Genomic DNA, 17,302 nt, shown 5'->3' on the forward strand with positions numbered 1-17,302 from the left:
AATAAAGACCTCCACAAGCTTTCTTCGACTATTTTCGGTTAATTACTCTTCTACTTAGATACCCAAAAAACAATGTTGTAGGTAATGTTTAAGTTTGAAATTGTTATATTATTTGATATTAAACAAATATCCAATAGAAAACGATATGGATATATCATTATAATAATTCACTGTTTCAATTATTTAGATGAGTAATAAAAGTATGTAATTATAAATAAACTTAATTTAAATAAATACCCAGCAGAAAACGACATATTTTAATTAAATATTATTACCTATCACTAGAAAACAAATTGTTTTGCAATTAAAAATGTACCCACCTAAAATATCCGATCATGTCCGATCATAATGAGGCCCCCCACAGATTGGAGAACAGGTTTTGTTTTTACGAGAAATGGATGTCAGCCACTTGCTCAACCTATTAGGTACGTACTCTGACTCCGACCACAAATTGAAAAACAATTTGTATCTATTTTTCAGACCCATGATTCAAACTCGGAACCCACGATGTTATAGGCCGATGCTTATACCTATAATATTATGTTTTAACTTCAAAAAAATATTTTATTTTCGGTACAGTATGACACATTTTGATTAAATTAGTCTTGTACATCGATAATAACAACTAGGCAGTATTTTCATGTTTAAATTACAAAATATTTTATTATTTAAAAGGAAGGACTTATCTAGCTAGCAAATACAAGAGAGTTTATTTTATTATTATCTTAGTAAAATTCTTACTAATTACGGAATAATATTTATGACTTAAGAAAGTGAAAAAAATCATTTTTATTACTCTTTCAAACGGTGAGAATTTCCGAAAGGCTTACTAATTGATTTGTACACATTGGGACCAACTTAAGCTCATTGTAAAACTTAAATACGTCCGACGTGTTAATTTTATGTTTGCAATAATATAAAAGGGTATATATTATTATTACTTTGTACATTGAATGTTTCTCGAAAACGAGCTATGTGGATTATAAATTATTATTACGTCATGTCGGTCACCTAAGAGAAAAGATTAGCCGGGTTTTTTGAAAACTTATTTTATCTATTATTTTCAATAGAATTTTACCGAAAAACGTGTATAATAGTCAGTTTATGAATCATTTATTGTTGTCTAGAATCTAGGTAAATAATATGTATGAGATGGGATTAACATATTGTGGTATCCCCGGTAGGTATAATATCAAACAAAATATCAATTGGTTTTGAAAAATCTAGTACCTACTCTCATATATACTTACCTCGTATTAATTTATTGAATATGATTGTTTTAAAATATGAAAACTAGCATAAATAGTAATTACTATTTTTTATCTAAGTTAAATCGGTCGGAGTTATATAGATCGATCAAAATAGTAAGTTAAATAAAGTGCTATGAATGATAATTGATATTAAACTATGTTTTTTTGAGAAAGTATTTAATAAAACTCTACGTAATTGATTAGATTAGATAACAATATAATGTATCATTTAAAGAAAATACTAGTTAAAAGCCAACCGTTTAGAAAAATGCAGATTCGTACCACGATTATTTAAATTTTAAACTAAATATTACAATGTTGGGGAGGTACATATTTATTTTATCTTTCCAAATAAATTATTGCAATCATGACACCTCGTATTAATCAACATAACTGAGTTCAATTAAGACGTACTTATACTGATGTTTCATGATTTATGTTGACAATTAAATATAATTCAACTATGTTTACTAATCGATAATTAAACTCATATCAATAATAAACATTAGAAAAACAAAACGAAAGTTAATATGATCACTGTATCAGTATTTATAAGCTTTAAATTACAATTTTACAAGATCAATTACAGAAAGATATTATGTTGCAAAAATTGAATTGAAAAAAGTGAATAGAAGGTAGGTACTGAAAAGGTTATGTTATCACTCTTGCTACAGCAGAACTACATAATGTTGTATCAATGTTATTTTAGATAGGTAATTACCTAATCGTGATTATAGAATGTGTATGTAATACAAGCCTAGTATAAATTTTATATGAATTTAACTTCTGCTGATGAACATTTTAATAATGCGATCTCATTTGATAACGAAAGTGAATTCAGCTGTCTTTAAATAATAATTATTAGGTTATAAATAACACTTTCCTTAGGTTTATTAGTATTAAAATTTTTGAAACTAATAAACCTACTTACATATATTTTTTCCAAAATTTCGATGCTTTGGTAGGTACATTTGTGCCAAATTGTTATGTATAATATTATATTCCACTAGTTATTTAATATTTTTGTATTTTTGTATTGAACAATAATAATTATGTGTGTTCTAAAGTGACAATTATTAATTTAATTCACTCAGTACATCCTTTATGTAAACCATTAACGAACTTATAATGATTTATTTAATGAAATATATTATCTCTCTGGTTTCGATAATTGTACTGAATATTAATTAAATTAAAATTGTTCTAGCGATATACATGACCAACATTACATTGTTTTTTTCTATCTATTCTATATTTTTAATGAAAAATTTGTTACGAAGTAGGTATAAAAAATAGATATTTTATTGATGGTGTAGTAAGTAGTGTTATGTACTAATTTCCTCATAACTTCTTTATTATTCCATTACAAACATTTTTCCTGAATGTTTATTATTTCGTAATGTACATATTCTGATTATTTATAAAAATATCAATAATAATTTGCAAAAAAACATAAAAAGTCATACTTAAATACATTTAAATTATAAAAACTCCGTATAAATATATATATATATATCAATATGTCCCTATATCCCTTGTTAAGATTTTATAGACACGCTGTACTATTTCGAGTTAAATATTGCGCAATGTCAATTTTTCCGTAAAAGAGCGTTATAACTATAGTTGTAATTAATAAAATCGTATGGAGTAAGAAAAATGCGACGTAAAATAAGGTTTCTATCTCAGAATATGAATGTGTTATGCGGAGTCAGTAATCTATTTCGTCCGCGCAAAAGCATGTTGAATCGAGTCAAAATATAAAGTGCGTAATATTATTCCAAATAAAAACAATTTTTGGACATTATCTCAGCTGTTAATTAATGAATCACCATTAAATTTTGATAGGAATATCGACCATAAAATGGTCTATCTGATTTATTTAAATAAGATAAGAAAAAACTTACTCATTTTATATGACGAATTTAATAGCGTAAATATTTTAGTTTTTTCGCTCTCCTGAACATTTATGATTTTAGACTTATCATGGTTTTTCCTGGGGCCGTCGATATATTTTTAATTGATTATTTAGATCGAAAGGTAGTGTGTTTTTACCATGTCCCACCCCTAAATTCAAATAAACAAAGTCTGATTTCGTCATTAATTTTGAGTGTGTAAAATTAAATTCGAAGTGTCTTCAACAGCTTACATTATATATTTTTGGAAAATATACAGTTTATTCGTAAATTTGGACCAATATTGAAAAAAATGACGTTTAAAGTGTGTCCCAGGATATTTGAAAAAGTGGAATTCCACATTCCGTTACCACGATTTTAGCATGAAGGCGAAAAATTTCCACTATAAATATATATTTTTTTAATGTAGCAACACTTTTGTATAATACTGATCGCCATTTACAATTTAAATTGTTGGTGTGTGTCGGTATCGCTATCGCAACAGGTTGCTTTCTGGGTTTGGTCATTTAAGAAGTTCCACTACTGTTACCACGATTTGTAAGGTAAGAAATCACATATTTCTATTTCACATACTATACATATGGAGCTTATCTTTCATAATACAGATATAATAAAGCATATCGCAGGTTTAACAATAAAACTAAACTAAATTTTGGCTTAAACCACTTCTGAAACAGATTCCGTTACTTCCATTCCGAAACTATATTGGTGGTAACGTATATGTGGAATGTAAAAGTAACGAAATGGAATGCATAAAGTTGGCTTTACATTGTGTGTTTAGTTCTTCATAGATTATAAAATGTTTTATTTTGTCTGTTCGTATGAAAAACAAAAATATTTTCATTAAAAAATATAGAAAATAACCTGACTATATAATAAAGATTAAAAAAGTACGTGATATGTCTGAATACGCAAAACTAGCGCAGATAAAAGTATGGAGAGATAAAAAAACAACAGAAGGAAAAGAAAAAACACCAGACTAAAATAATTGCGAGACAGGCTCTGGCTCTGTCATACACTTTCTGTTATACGCCACCACAATTTTAAAACTTCTCCATATATTTTAGGCATAGAAATTTATAAAAATGTATGAAAAAGTATTTTTTTGTCACGTTTAACAGAAATGTGTACCCTATTAGATTTAATACCTGAAACTGTAGGTATTCGCGAAATGTCAGAAAAGTACGTCTTGATTACAATCAACCTGTATAGCTACATTTTATGTTGATGAATACAAGTAAATTTCGAGACAACATACAGTCGAACTTGGTTATTACGAGAAAGATGGGACCGACTGAATTTGCTTGTTATAAGCGTTACTCGTTATATCAGAGAATAGGTATTTTTAAACGAGCATGTCACATTACACAAAAAGTCGAAAATAAAAAATTTGGAAACCATCGTAAAAATTCCCGAAACGACCATGGCATTCATAAACTACAAAAGAAGTTGTTTATTGTAATGGACGCTGGTAGGTACCTACGGACTTCACAAACCTTAGATTTTTCAACCATATGCGTGGATACTTTTTTTATTATTGTCGGCGAAACACCAATAAGGTAGGTACTTAGACGCTTTACTAGTCTCATAAACGTAATCCGACCCCGGCGGCATCATGTCCAATCGGATTGTATTGCTTAGGGTCGAAATGTTTTAAAACGATCGACACATTAACAGTATTTTAGCTCGGTATATCCGATAAGTTGCTCGTTATAACAGTGAATAAATTAAATGTATGGCGAAAATCATAAACCAAATGTCAACAAATGTTTCCTTATTACATCCGAGATCTCGCCATGTCCAAGATCATAATAACCGAGTTCGACTGTAATTATTTTCGTAAAAGTTTTATACTCCGTGCCGCGCTGGGAACTCGCGTCCGAATCCCTTGCTGATTTAATTTTTTTCATATATTGTTAATTTGCTTTAAAATATTTTTTATCTGAGTTACAAATAATATAAATGCCAAATAAAAGTTATGGTGATGTATAGTGTGTCAAAATTATTAACTATCTTATTTTACTAGTATTGTGAATTTTTTTTATAAAATATCTCTATTTTAGTGATTAAATTTGATTTGTTTTGTTATTGTGACGCGCGTTGAATATATATCTGACTATCAAAAAATTCAAATAAATTTCATAAAACAAAAATTTGTTTTTATGGTAACATGTAACTTTAGCTTTACAAATTACATTCCGTTACCATTTCGTTCCATTCCGAAAATGTCCCCAAAAAAGTTGAACGTAACTATTTTTCATTTGATTATTAAATAACGAAACTTATGTATTTTTCCAATAAAATTTAGTAAAAGTGATTACTGTCTTTAAAAAAATAGCAGAACGAACATAGATTGGTTTTTTCAAATACTAAAGGAAAAATACTCTGCCATTATAGACATAGGGTAACGGAGTGGAACGAAATGTGTTTAAGAATTAAAATTCAATAATATTTTTTGACTATTTGTAGTTTTATTTTTAAGTGTATGGTTTTTTTAATCTAATAGAGCTCTTATTTTAAGTGATAAAAAGTTTCTCATTCATGTTTTATAAGCTTAGTTTCGTACTCACGGAACGGAAACCTATTATGCCGAATTTCATGATAAAACTGATATAAATATTGTATTAATAAATATTTTGCTGAAAAATTGCTATCACCAATTCAGCAATAGAACAAGAAATCTGCTAGCTATATAAAAATGGTTGATTTGTGTGAAAAAATAACATTACCCAAATTTCAAACATGTACAAACTTTGGCGAAAATGCCCTAATACAAAATATAAATACCATAAAAATAAAAAGAAACCATAATATGGTCTCTATATAATATAAAAATGTGTGTAAGAAAATAAAATCAAGGTCATTCTTTTTATAGAACGTCTCGTGTGTATCACTAGGCTTATCCACTTATTTTAAAATAAATTATTAAAAATCTAACTATTATATAATATTAGCTTAAATATACCTTGCCGTTTCCAAAACAATTCCGGTGTGTTATTTGTTCACCTCCAAGTCCTAAAATCCAGAAGAAAAACCAGATAACAAAATAAAAGTGATAGCATGTTTTTAACTTTCGACAATGGAGGGAAATGACAGTAGGAACCTACCTGGTAGTAATAATAAAAATTGAATTACAGAATCAAGATAAAAATTAATGTACCTACCTAGGTTAATATTTAATATCAGTTTTTATCTAACATAAAAATAAAGACAACGTGTACATATGTTTTATTACCTATTGATAGTGTCACGTGTTTCCTCACATTTTTTGTAATATCATTTCTGCAATAATCGTGTGAACAATATTTTTTTATTATTTTGATAAAATGGCTCCGACATTTTTAACCCGTAATGACAACCCAAACCATGATACAATTATTAATTGTCATAATATTATGTTGGGTGATCACTGTAGGTACGTATACAAACTACCTATTTCAAAGTTGTAAATATAAAAACTGTGTACCTATATTGAACATGTTCTGATAAGCTCAATTTTATTGTTCTTGTATTTTTGTTTTCCAAAGAGGACATTGCAAACACGTCTTAAAATTGCTCATAAAAAATAACGTCTCTGTTCAGGGCTAGGCTTATATTCTATATTAATTTCAACAAGACGTAATTTTCCAATTTAACACTCTCCGCCCAATCATGATTTGGGGACCCTGGTGACCTCATCACCACTATCTTTATTAGAAACACAGTTTTTGAATAACTGGGTCATAGTTTCTGTAAATGTTTGACTCAACTGTCGAAGGCCACGTGTTTATATATTTCATAATCATGACGTTATTGTTTCAATTTATTAGCCAACTTTACTCTTTGCGACGCCACCCGGAAAGCGGTGCCCAGCAGATGCGGAGTAAGGCAGTTACTAGACTTAACAAGCAAACACAGGGGGTCCTGAACGAGAGATGAAGAACAACTTTGCGGTAGGTATTCCTTTACCGGGCCACAGTAGGTAACCTAATTATTTATTAAACCTTTTATTATTTGATTTTGACTTTGAAGTTCTTGAGATATCTGTTGGCTATCGCCTGATTTGGATGCTAAAATTCATGCATGTGATAATGATCCATTGCTGTTGGGGGGGGGGGGGGCTGAAATTCACGTTGATTTTATTGTACCGGGATGAATACGGACGTTAATGGTTTCTTTCCTTTTGATGACTGGGTGACCATCTGTAGAAAGTAACGCACAGTATGTACTGGTTTTTTAGACATTGATCTTATTGTCAGATGTAACTGATATAGTTTAGTAATACAACATAACAAATATTAATTTATCAAAAAAGTACCTACCTATCTATATATCACAGACCACAGTGCATAATGCTCCGGGCTCGTCTGTCGAGACTGCGGTAGGTTAGATGTTGTAGTGGGAAGGGTTTACTGGGTGTATCGTATCGATAATCCCAAGTCGAGGTTCATTCTTTCATTTCGTTACAATAAACCGTGAAGTTTGTAACAATAATTACCTATTCATTTTTAGACAAACATGTGACACACTCCCATATTACATATTGCTGGGTAAAAAAAAGGCTAAAACATGTTACCTAATCTCAAAAATCGTCGGCTTAACAAAACATGCAAACGAGCTCCTTGATCACCCGTAAATATATTCTAGTTAATAAATAATCGTTTAATAAATAAGATAATATGTATGCAAACAGTATGTAAGATGCAGTATGTATATTGTACCGGATGGATAGGATGTGGACTGAAAGATTGACTGTACAAAGTAAACGATAGTATAAGTAATATTAAGATTATGCAATGTATAGAAAAATGATCAATCTAAGAAAAAACAATTTGTACTCTGCCGCATTTTAAATAATTCAAACCTTGCAGCACAGCAACAGGTAGTGCTCCGTATTGGCCTGGGGTACCCCATGGCCGAGTCAGTTGGCATTCCTGTCTCAAACAAGAAACACGTATTAAAAAAGTTTATATTTCTGTATTACCTGAACAAACTAACGTCACGTGAATAAATAATACAGTATCAAATAAACTCTCGCGCGTTACAAGAGCTTTCGTAAGCAATTAGAATATCCACATAATTAAATCCTAATGTTAAACAAAGTGCCACTAAATAACTTATAATTAAGAAATCAAACTTTGAATGTAAACCTTGTATGTAACATCTGTGAATAAAATATAAATACCATACCTGCTAAAAGTCTTTCAATGGAGAGGTTTATGTATTTAAAGAAATAAAAACTCTTTAGAAGTCAACTGTTTTCTTTTTATTTTACTCCCACAGGCACACTTATAACGTGTTTATTAATATGGTTCTCGCAATTATTGTCTATTATAATTAATTCGTACAAAACAACAGGGTAAAAGTTGGAGACCGCTGGTTTATATCTGATCACTCATTCACTAGCGCATTCACATTTGCTTATAATGTTCCGTAATCATTGTTTATTAAAATTAATTCATGCATAACAACAGGGCCAAAGTTGGAAACCACTGGTTCATGTCTGATAATATATCATAATTATATTATTCCCTTAATTGTGTCATCATATATTTTTTATTTGTTAAATTAACACGCAAGTTATTTGTTAATTTTATTACAATAGCTTATTTATATCTTATTCAAATAATATGTAATATTTAGGCACTTGTATAGTCTTCATTTAATTTTTCTTTTTAACAATAAGTAATTATTATTTATTGCTTTAATATGTCATTTTGACAATCAGCTGTTTGCTTATTGTACCAAAGTTCCAAGCGTTCATAAATATCAGTAATAATTAAAAATTAAAATATTGTTTCATAGTAATATATTGTATACATTTTTCTTCTTCGGTGGCGCTACAGCTCAAGTCGAGCCCTGGCCTCCTCCACCGCCGCCCTCCAGCCGGAACAGTCCTCCGCACGTCTTTTCCAGTTCATGGTTTTTAGCAGCTGGTTGGCATCTTTTGTAATGTTGTCACCCCATTGTATGCGTGGCTTTCCCACTGGCCTTTTCCCTCCTGGGTTTCCTTCGAGGATCTTCTTCGGTATCCGTGACTCAGGCATGCGCTAGACATGACCTGCCCAATTTAGCCTCTGGAGTTTTATGAAGTTGGAGAGTTTCGAATCTTGGTATAAGCGGTATAGTTCCGTGTTGTACCTAATTCTCCACTCCCCACCATCATTCATGGGTCCGTATATCCTCATAAGGATCTTTCTCTCAAAGCAATCCACCATTTCAGCTGCTTTCACATTTAGCGTCCATGACTCGCACCCGTATGCAACGATTTTGCGTATGACGGTTTTATAGAGCCGCGTCTTAGTTTTTCTGTGGACATTTCTGGATTTGAATATGGGCAGCAATGAGAAGGACGATTTGTTTGCAGCGGTTTTTCGGGCTTTTATTTCTTATATTGTATACATTAGTAATAGTAATATTAGGTTGGACAACCTTAAAAGGCTTTTCGCCAGAATGCGACATTTCAGGAATATTGAGGTTAAGATTGTATACACGAGTAATCTCATAAATTAAATTGTAATTGCTTTTCACCAGAATAAGTCATTTTACGCGATCTAAGTGTATCAGGTTGTGAACATCGGTAATTGGATTGAACACATTAAGATGGCTTTTTACTAGAATGCGACATCTTGTGTCTTTTTAGGCCGTTAGAAGATATACAAGAGTAATCACACTGGTCACATTTAAATGGCTTTTCACCGGAATGAGTCATTTTGTGTAGTTTTATTGCACCAGATTGTTTACACGAGTAATCGCATTGGTCGCATTTAAATGGCTTTTCACCAGAATGTGTCATTTTGTGCCTTTTCATAGTATTACATTGAATAGAGGAGTAATCACATTCATCACATTTATATTTTTTTTCACCAGAATGAGTCATTTTGTGTAATTTCAAATTACTTGAATTTATACAAGAGACATTACATTGGTCACATTTGAATGGCTTATCGCCGACATGAGTCATTTTGTGCGATTTAAGATGATCAGATCGTTTACTTGAGTAATTACATTGATCACATTTAATTGGCTTTTCATCAGAATGAGCCATTTTGTGTAATTTCAAGCTACCAGATGTTTTAGATGAGTAATTACATTGGTCACATTTGAATGGCTTTTCACTAGAATGTCCCATTTTATGTAATTTCAAATTACTAGATGTTATACAAGAGTAATTACATTGGTCACATTTAAATGGCTTTTCACCAGAATGGGTCATTTTGTGCCTTTTCATAGTATCGGATAGAATAGAGGAGTAATCACATTTATCACATTTATAGTTTTTTTCACCAGAATGAGTCATTGTGTGTAATTTCAAATAACTTGATTTTATACAAGAGAAATTACATTGGTCACATTTAAATGGCTTTTCGCCTACATGAGTCATTTTGTGTGATTTAAGATTAGAAGATCCTACACTTGAGTAATTACATTGATCGCATTTAAAAGGCTTTTCACCAGAATGAGCCATTTTGTGTAATTTCATATTATCAGATCTTTTACATGAGTATAAGCATTTATCACAACTAAATGGCTTTTTATCAGAATGGGTTATTCTGTGTCTTTTCATATAATAAGATAATATGCACGAGTAATCACATTGATCACATTTAAAAGGCTTTTCACGAGAATGAGTCATTTTGTGTCTTTTCAGTTGATAATATTGTTTACACGAGTAATCACATTTATCACATTTAAACGGTTTTTCATTAAAATGCACCATGTTATGTATTTTCTTGGAATTAGATCTAACGCCGGAATTATTGGTAGGTTTTAATAGTCCTACACCCTTATCCTTATTTTTTGTTGCTGTTTTATAAACTGCTTTGTGAAGGTTTAATAAATATAAAGATGCAAAAAAATCAAAGCAAACACTGCATACAAAATTTTCCTTATGAAACAATTTCTTCTCAATCTTTACAACAGCTACTAATAATTCTGGATCTGTGAACGTAGATTGCAATTGATTACATTTAGCAGTGTGATTGACGGCGTCTGCATTAGTAATCGTTTGATAAAATATCCCAAGTTCTTTCTTAATGTCATGTTCGTCAATCTGTGGTTCATCGTATGGATCTTTTAATTCAGAGATTTTCTTTGACAATGTGAGACTAGCTATGTCGGTCAATGCAGAAGTTCCAGGAGTCAACTAAAAGAATAATACATCAAAGTGAACAGTAAAAGATTTAAAAAAAAATCATATAATAATATTATATTCACATTATACGCATGGAACTTAAATATATTATTTCAGACGATTGCTGATCGTTCTCTACTTAATCTACTTATGATTCATTATAAACACACGGGCCTACAGATTACAATAATGCGAATAATATACACATAACACTATGAGGATAGGTACCTAATAAGCTTGTCGAGAATTTATTTTTATCACAATCTTAATCTGAGTCAAACATATTCGTTGACGACCACTATATCTTTGAACAGCAGATAAATAGGTGACCCTCCCTGAGATACCATACATATATGAAATTTCCCGTTAACAATATAAACTTCAAGTGATTTAAGTACATACTCTTTAATATTTACACACATTTATTTCCTGGAGAAATTATATAATTATTAAAGAGTGACATTCCAAGCCAGCCCAAGTCTAAAAATGTGATTTTTCACTTTATTTATTTACCTCTGATTTTTTCGGTAGGTACTAAAATATGTTTGACAATTTCATAGAAAATTCAAAGACTCAAAAACATGAAATATAAATAATATTAAAAAGCATACATAGTAAAATTTCAAAAGAAATCATTTTTTTTTTTCAAAATGGACCTAAGTCCGTTCTTAGCACAATAAAATAAATTTAAGAATCTTTTGTATTTGTAATTATGATTATGTTCATGGACAGGTTTGTTCGAATGACTTATGAATAAAAATAATTACATAATAAAAAAAAAGTTTTTATATACAACGTCTATAAATTGTCTGTTGAATCATATAAACTTGACTTAACTAGCTTAAACGATCAAAAAAAATGTACCTACAATTTGAGATGTCATATTGATTTCCATAGTAACGCATGTATATATTAATAATTTAGTTGCTAGGACCCCAGACCCCTAGCAACCAATAATGGTGTCGAAATAACTTTTCATACAAAACAGAATTAACTGAAAATGAATTCAATTCTACTTAAAGATGGCTAAAAGTATTAAAAAATGCATTTGCATCGTGGTCTGATATATTCTAAAAGTTTCAAATCTAGCTAGTCGGGAAGTTAGTTAAAAATTGTTTGCAAGATTTGTACCGGACAAAGAGACATTCTTGACTAAAAATGATGGGAAAATTTTTTACCAACTATTACAATATATTATGGTCGCCTGGTAGGCGTCTGATCAAGCAGATCCAAACAGAGGATGATCGACCATGGTGGCACTATGAAAATAAAAGCAGAAAACCCTGGGCTGCAAATAAACCAGTCAAAAATTAAGTATATGGTCAGCACACGGGATCAGGTACCGCTGCAGAATATAGACATAGGACAGCATGCATATGAAGGGGTGGACAAGTTCACGTATCTCGGATCCAGTTTAAATACACAAAATAAGACAGCAGAGGAGATAAAAATTTGCTTTATCTCCGGGAATAGATGCTGGCATGCCTGCTGGTGGGGTCGACAATTCTAGGCCGAATAAGTAAACTTCTAATATATAAAACAATTATAAGGCCAACGGCCACTTATGGCTGTAAGACTTGGTGCTTAACTCAAAACGAGGAAAATAAATTAGCTGTCTACCAGCGCAAAATTCTCAGAAAATCTTTGGACCTACGTTGGAAAATGGGAACTACAGAATAAAAATGAACCACGAGTTGGAAGAGCTGATTGAACAGCAACCAATCATAAGATACTGTAAGTCCCAAAGACTACAATGGGCGGGAGATCTGAGAGAATGCCTGAAGTTAGAGCGCCAAAGATCACGACAAAGTGGCTACCCCAACGGAAGAGACTCAGAGGCCGTCCAAGACGGAGATGGGCTGACGCCGTAGAAGTGGACTGGCTTCCTATAGGAAGACCCGATAACTGGAGAAGTGTGGCGAGAGACCGGAGTGAGTGGAGAGCGCTTGTGGAGGAGGCCAAATCCCACCCCGGGATGTAGCGCCGTGGAAGAAGAAGGTTAGCGTCTGTTCACAATATTATCTATGGATGCAAAGTTATTTTAACGTACCCACACGTAGACACTGTTGCTTATTTGAATATACCGTGAATAATAAATAATAATTCAAAATACTAATACAATAGAGCTGTTGGCACTCTCTATAATTAAATTTATAGAGTTAGTGATCATTCAAAATATTTTGCGGAATGACGAAACCATATACTAAATTTGTCTCCGTGACAGCGCATAAAGTGGGTGACGATTTTAAAGACGTCATAACTGCCATTTTTCTGATTTTTATCAAAATTGACGATTATATTTATTATTCAGTGTTGTTTGGAAAATCAACATAGAAAGATTCAAAGTAATACAGCGTAAACCAATTGTTAAACTCATTGTCAATAGTTTAATGGTACCTTATGTTTATGATATTAAGAAACCAACCCGTAAAAAACGTTAACGTACTGCTGAAAGTATCCATGTGAATTAAAATGTGGATGAAAATCCATAATAATCAATTGTATAACTCAATTGTATAATCATTTTTAATAACTCATTCATTGCTGACTAGTTAACTAGGTATCTACCACAACTTGGTCACTGCTTAAGACACGCCTGGCGTGAAGCAATAAGCATAATGTGATAATTAACTAGTCAGCAGTGAAAATACTTTACGCCTGACGCGTCTTTAGCGGTAGAAGACTTAAGAAGCTCATTTAAATAAGCACAATTGTCAAATCTGTGGCAATGAAAATCCACAACATGTTTTTCTTGAAACATATTTACATCTACAAACATTTGGTGTGGTTTATGGTCTGGAGGTGTAATAGGATAGTACCTATGTTTTGAAAAATAAATACAGTCACCTACTGTCAATGGAGAACGCTACGGAATCATGCTTATTAATTTTTTCTTGCATTAATTAGTTGATTTTTATCTAGAAAACAAACGGATCCAACAAGATAGTGCAACATGTCATACAGCTAATGAAATACTCAACATATTGAGAGAAAGGTGCAGTATATACATCTATTATTTGATAACCCTACCATTATGTCTTAAGCGTAAGGTGTTCAACCAATGTGTGCTACCCATGCTGACGTATTGCTGCGAGACGTAGACCCTCAACACGAGAGATTTCCAAAAGCTAAGAGTCGCACAGCGAGGCATGCAGAGGCGTATGTTGGGCATCACGCGAAAGGACCGTAAGAGAAACGAATGGGTTAGGAAGCAGACAGGAGTACGCGATGTAATATACGTTGCCAAACAGCTGAAATGGATATGGTCGGGCACATTGCTCGCCGAAAGGACGGCCGCTGGACAAATGCCGTCATCGAGTGGTACCCAAGGGGCACGAAACGGCCACAGTGTCGCCCTAAAAGCCGCTGAATTGACCAAACTGGTAAAGTTCGGCAGAAATACGTGGCAGCGAAAGACACAGGACCGAGAGAGTTGGAAGAAGCTTGGGGAGGCCTTCATACAGCGGTGGATTGATCCCGGCTGATGATGATGATTTGATAACCCTACTACGCAAACGACATTAGTACAATTATTAATTAAATTGTAAGACGGTCTTTCATGCTTATTCATAAATACTAAACTTGAGAAATGATGCATAACTAAACACTCCGATACTATATTCTTATATAAAATTTATTTTTATACTACATATCAAATAAAATTCTGTAAGTATTAAAAACCTCATAGCTTTTGCAGAGGCACACTTCTCAGGGTTAGATTTCATAATTATAGAATACTCGTTGTGATTATTTGTCACGATGTTTCTTTGTTTATGTTTCTATGTAGGTACTGTCACACCTATGATTATTGGGCCTCTCCAAATAATAGTATATCAGAGAAGAATGCGATTTGCCGAATAAAAAAGACGAATGAAAGCCAAATGAATTTAATAATAAGGTGTATGTATGTAAGGGAAGGATGGCAACATTGTTCGAGAGAAAAAGGCGAGTAGAGGGTCGCCATTGAAAGAGGCAACATCGGCCCCACGATTCGGAGAGTAAAAAGAAACTACATACCCACGCATGGACGTGAACAATTAGTTAGAGAAACGGATATTTAGAATAAAGTTTAAAGTTAAAGCGAATTAGAGATTAAGCAGTAATAAAATGACGGAAATGTGTAAGAATAATATTGTGAATTGATGGTGTGTCGATATAGCCAAAATATAAAAACCACGTTCTCTGAACGAAACATTTAAGACTTTTTTCATTTTACTTCTACCTATTTCTATTTATGATTTAATTTTTGTGAATCCCGGGTACTACCAACATCCCGAGCTAGCCACAGGACCCGGGATATCTCAGTACCTATCTATGTTTCGCAAGTGTAATTAATGAAATATTCATGGCCAATAACAAAAATAATAACCAAGCAAGGGCTGTAAATCTATTATGATGTATCTACTTAATATGATATCTAAATTCATAGAATACGAGGTTTAACCTGATTGCTTGGGTTGCATTCTGATTCCGAATATGAGCAACTGGGTTGAGGATCTTCATAGTCGAATTGACGTTTTGTATTTTCAACATACACATTGTTGCAGTCAATTACTCGCTGATAATCAGTCTCACATTTTACTGTGGATAGGTCTGTTGAAGGAATCTGAAAAAAAAAACAATACAAATATCAAAATTATTAGGTTACAAAATATACATTTTATGAGTACCTAAATTTGAAGACGTTTTGCGACATATTGTATTGTCTTATTTTATCGTCAGCTATGTTTTCATTCGCTTTTAACCACATCGTCGTGTTGTGTAGAATCTTCGAATTTAAGGCCTTCCGCTCACGAGAATACTCAAAAAAGGCGAAACTGAAACTAAAAATCCAGTCAGTATCCAGCTAGGTAATATATTTCAATGGCGGCTCGCTCACGGCAAGATTGGAATCTCTAAGTTTCAAAACGTTCGCTATTATCTTGAAGAGACGCGACATGCTAGTCTCCCAGTCTCTCAGTTTCCAGTCGCCCATAAAACAGTGGTGCCAATATCAATAAATTCGATGCAAAACCATATTTTCTTACCAAAATTATTGCTACCACTGAACTGAAAACCAATAACAAGTCAAGACGTCAAAAGTTAAGATGGGCGAAACGATTTTTAATTAAAATTTTGGTAATAGTTGAGAAATACTCCTGCCTGTATAATTACAGGCTGCCAGAATATTCCCGTAGAGATATTACCTACGGAAAAAGCTTAAAGAGAAATACCTAGGAAAGATAATGGGTTTGACAGTTTGAGGTTAGGTACCTATGAGATGTTTAAATTATTGCAAGTGGGCTTCAGTAGCGCCATGTGCGAAGCATCAGTCATTGACGTGTTTATGAGTTCAATCAGCAAGCAGTTGGATTTTAGTTTCATCATGAGCGAACGGCCTTAGTTGGCGAAAATCACCAACAATTAAATAGCTATCCCCCGACCATGTCCGATCCTAATAGGATCGTATGGGCCTCCACAGAGTAGGTAGACTTGGCAGACCCAGGATTCAAACTTGGGAACCACGGCGTAATAGTCCAACGCTCAAGCCACGCGGCCGCCGTGGGCGTACCTATAAATAAAATATAACCTACAAAAATTTTATTTTCAACAAACTCACATCAGAAATGGAAACGACAACTTCAGAGTTTTCTTGCTTTATACGAGTGTAGGCATTCAGGTTGTATGAATTAATAATAATAGGCACATCGAACCAATCATCTCCTGCGTCGAATGCGAATTCAGCTGGTTCACGTTTTACGTCCATTTTGCTCAGGTATATTTTCGGTTTTGTCAAAACTCAAAGGCAACATTGTGTTGCCACTTTATAAGACGTGCTGTAAAAATATTACGATGTATTAAGTATACAATATTGGTAAAAATAATGATAATAATAAAATTGATAGTTTAATGTCAGCTTTAATGCGAAGTTTCTTTTGCAACAATATTGCGGCAATAATAAAATAATAGATACTTAGGTAGGTATTGCTAAATAACCCACTATTTAAATAATATTAGATTATTAAGATTTCTTAATAAAATTACTT

At 32.4% G+C, this 17,302-nt stretch overlaps 2 protein-coding genes and 1 long non-coding RNA gene across 5 annotated transcripts in view; 1 reads left to right on the forward strand and 2 right to left on the reverse strand.

Annotated features, from left to right (window-relative positions):
• Positions 1 to 17,302, reverse strand: part of LOC147074107 (uncharacterized) — a 404,768-nt gene that overhangs the window by 210,181 nt on the left and 177,285 nt on the right. The gene's annotated exons all lie outside the window — the stretch shown is intronic.
• The window catches only part of LOC147074109 (uncharacterized), a 287,538-nt gene that overhangs the window by 140,996 nt on the left and 129,240 nt on the right, over positions 1 to 17,302 (forward strand). The gene's annotated exons all lie outside the window — the stretch shown is intronic.
• LOC147074116 (uncharacterized) lies at positions 9,506 to 17,047 on the reverse strand. Its single transcript, XR_015070280.1, has 3 exons — positions 16,876 to 17,047; positions 15,721 to 15,882; positions 9,506 to 11,288 (listed from the first exon to the last, which is right to left on the reverse strand). It is a non-coding gene; the product is annotated as an uncharacterized LOC147074116 (long non-coding RNA).

This window comes from Rhyacophila brunnea, unplaced genomic scaffold, assembly GCF_057557595.1.
Source record: "Rhyacophila brunnea isolate RB1 unplaced genomic scaffold, BYU_Rbru_1.0 scaffold_16, whole genome shotgun sequence".
Classification (NCBI taxonomy): Eukaryota; Metazoa; Arthropoda; class Insecta; order Trichoptera; family Rhyacophilidae; genus Rhyacophila; species Rhyacophila brunnea.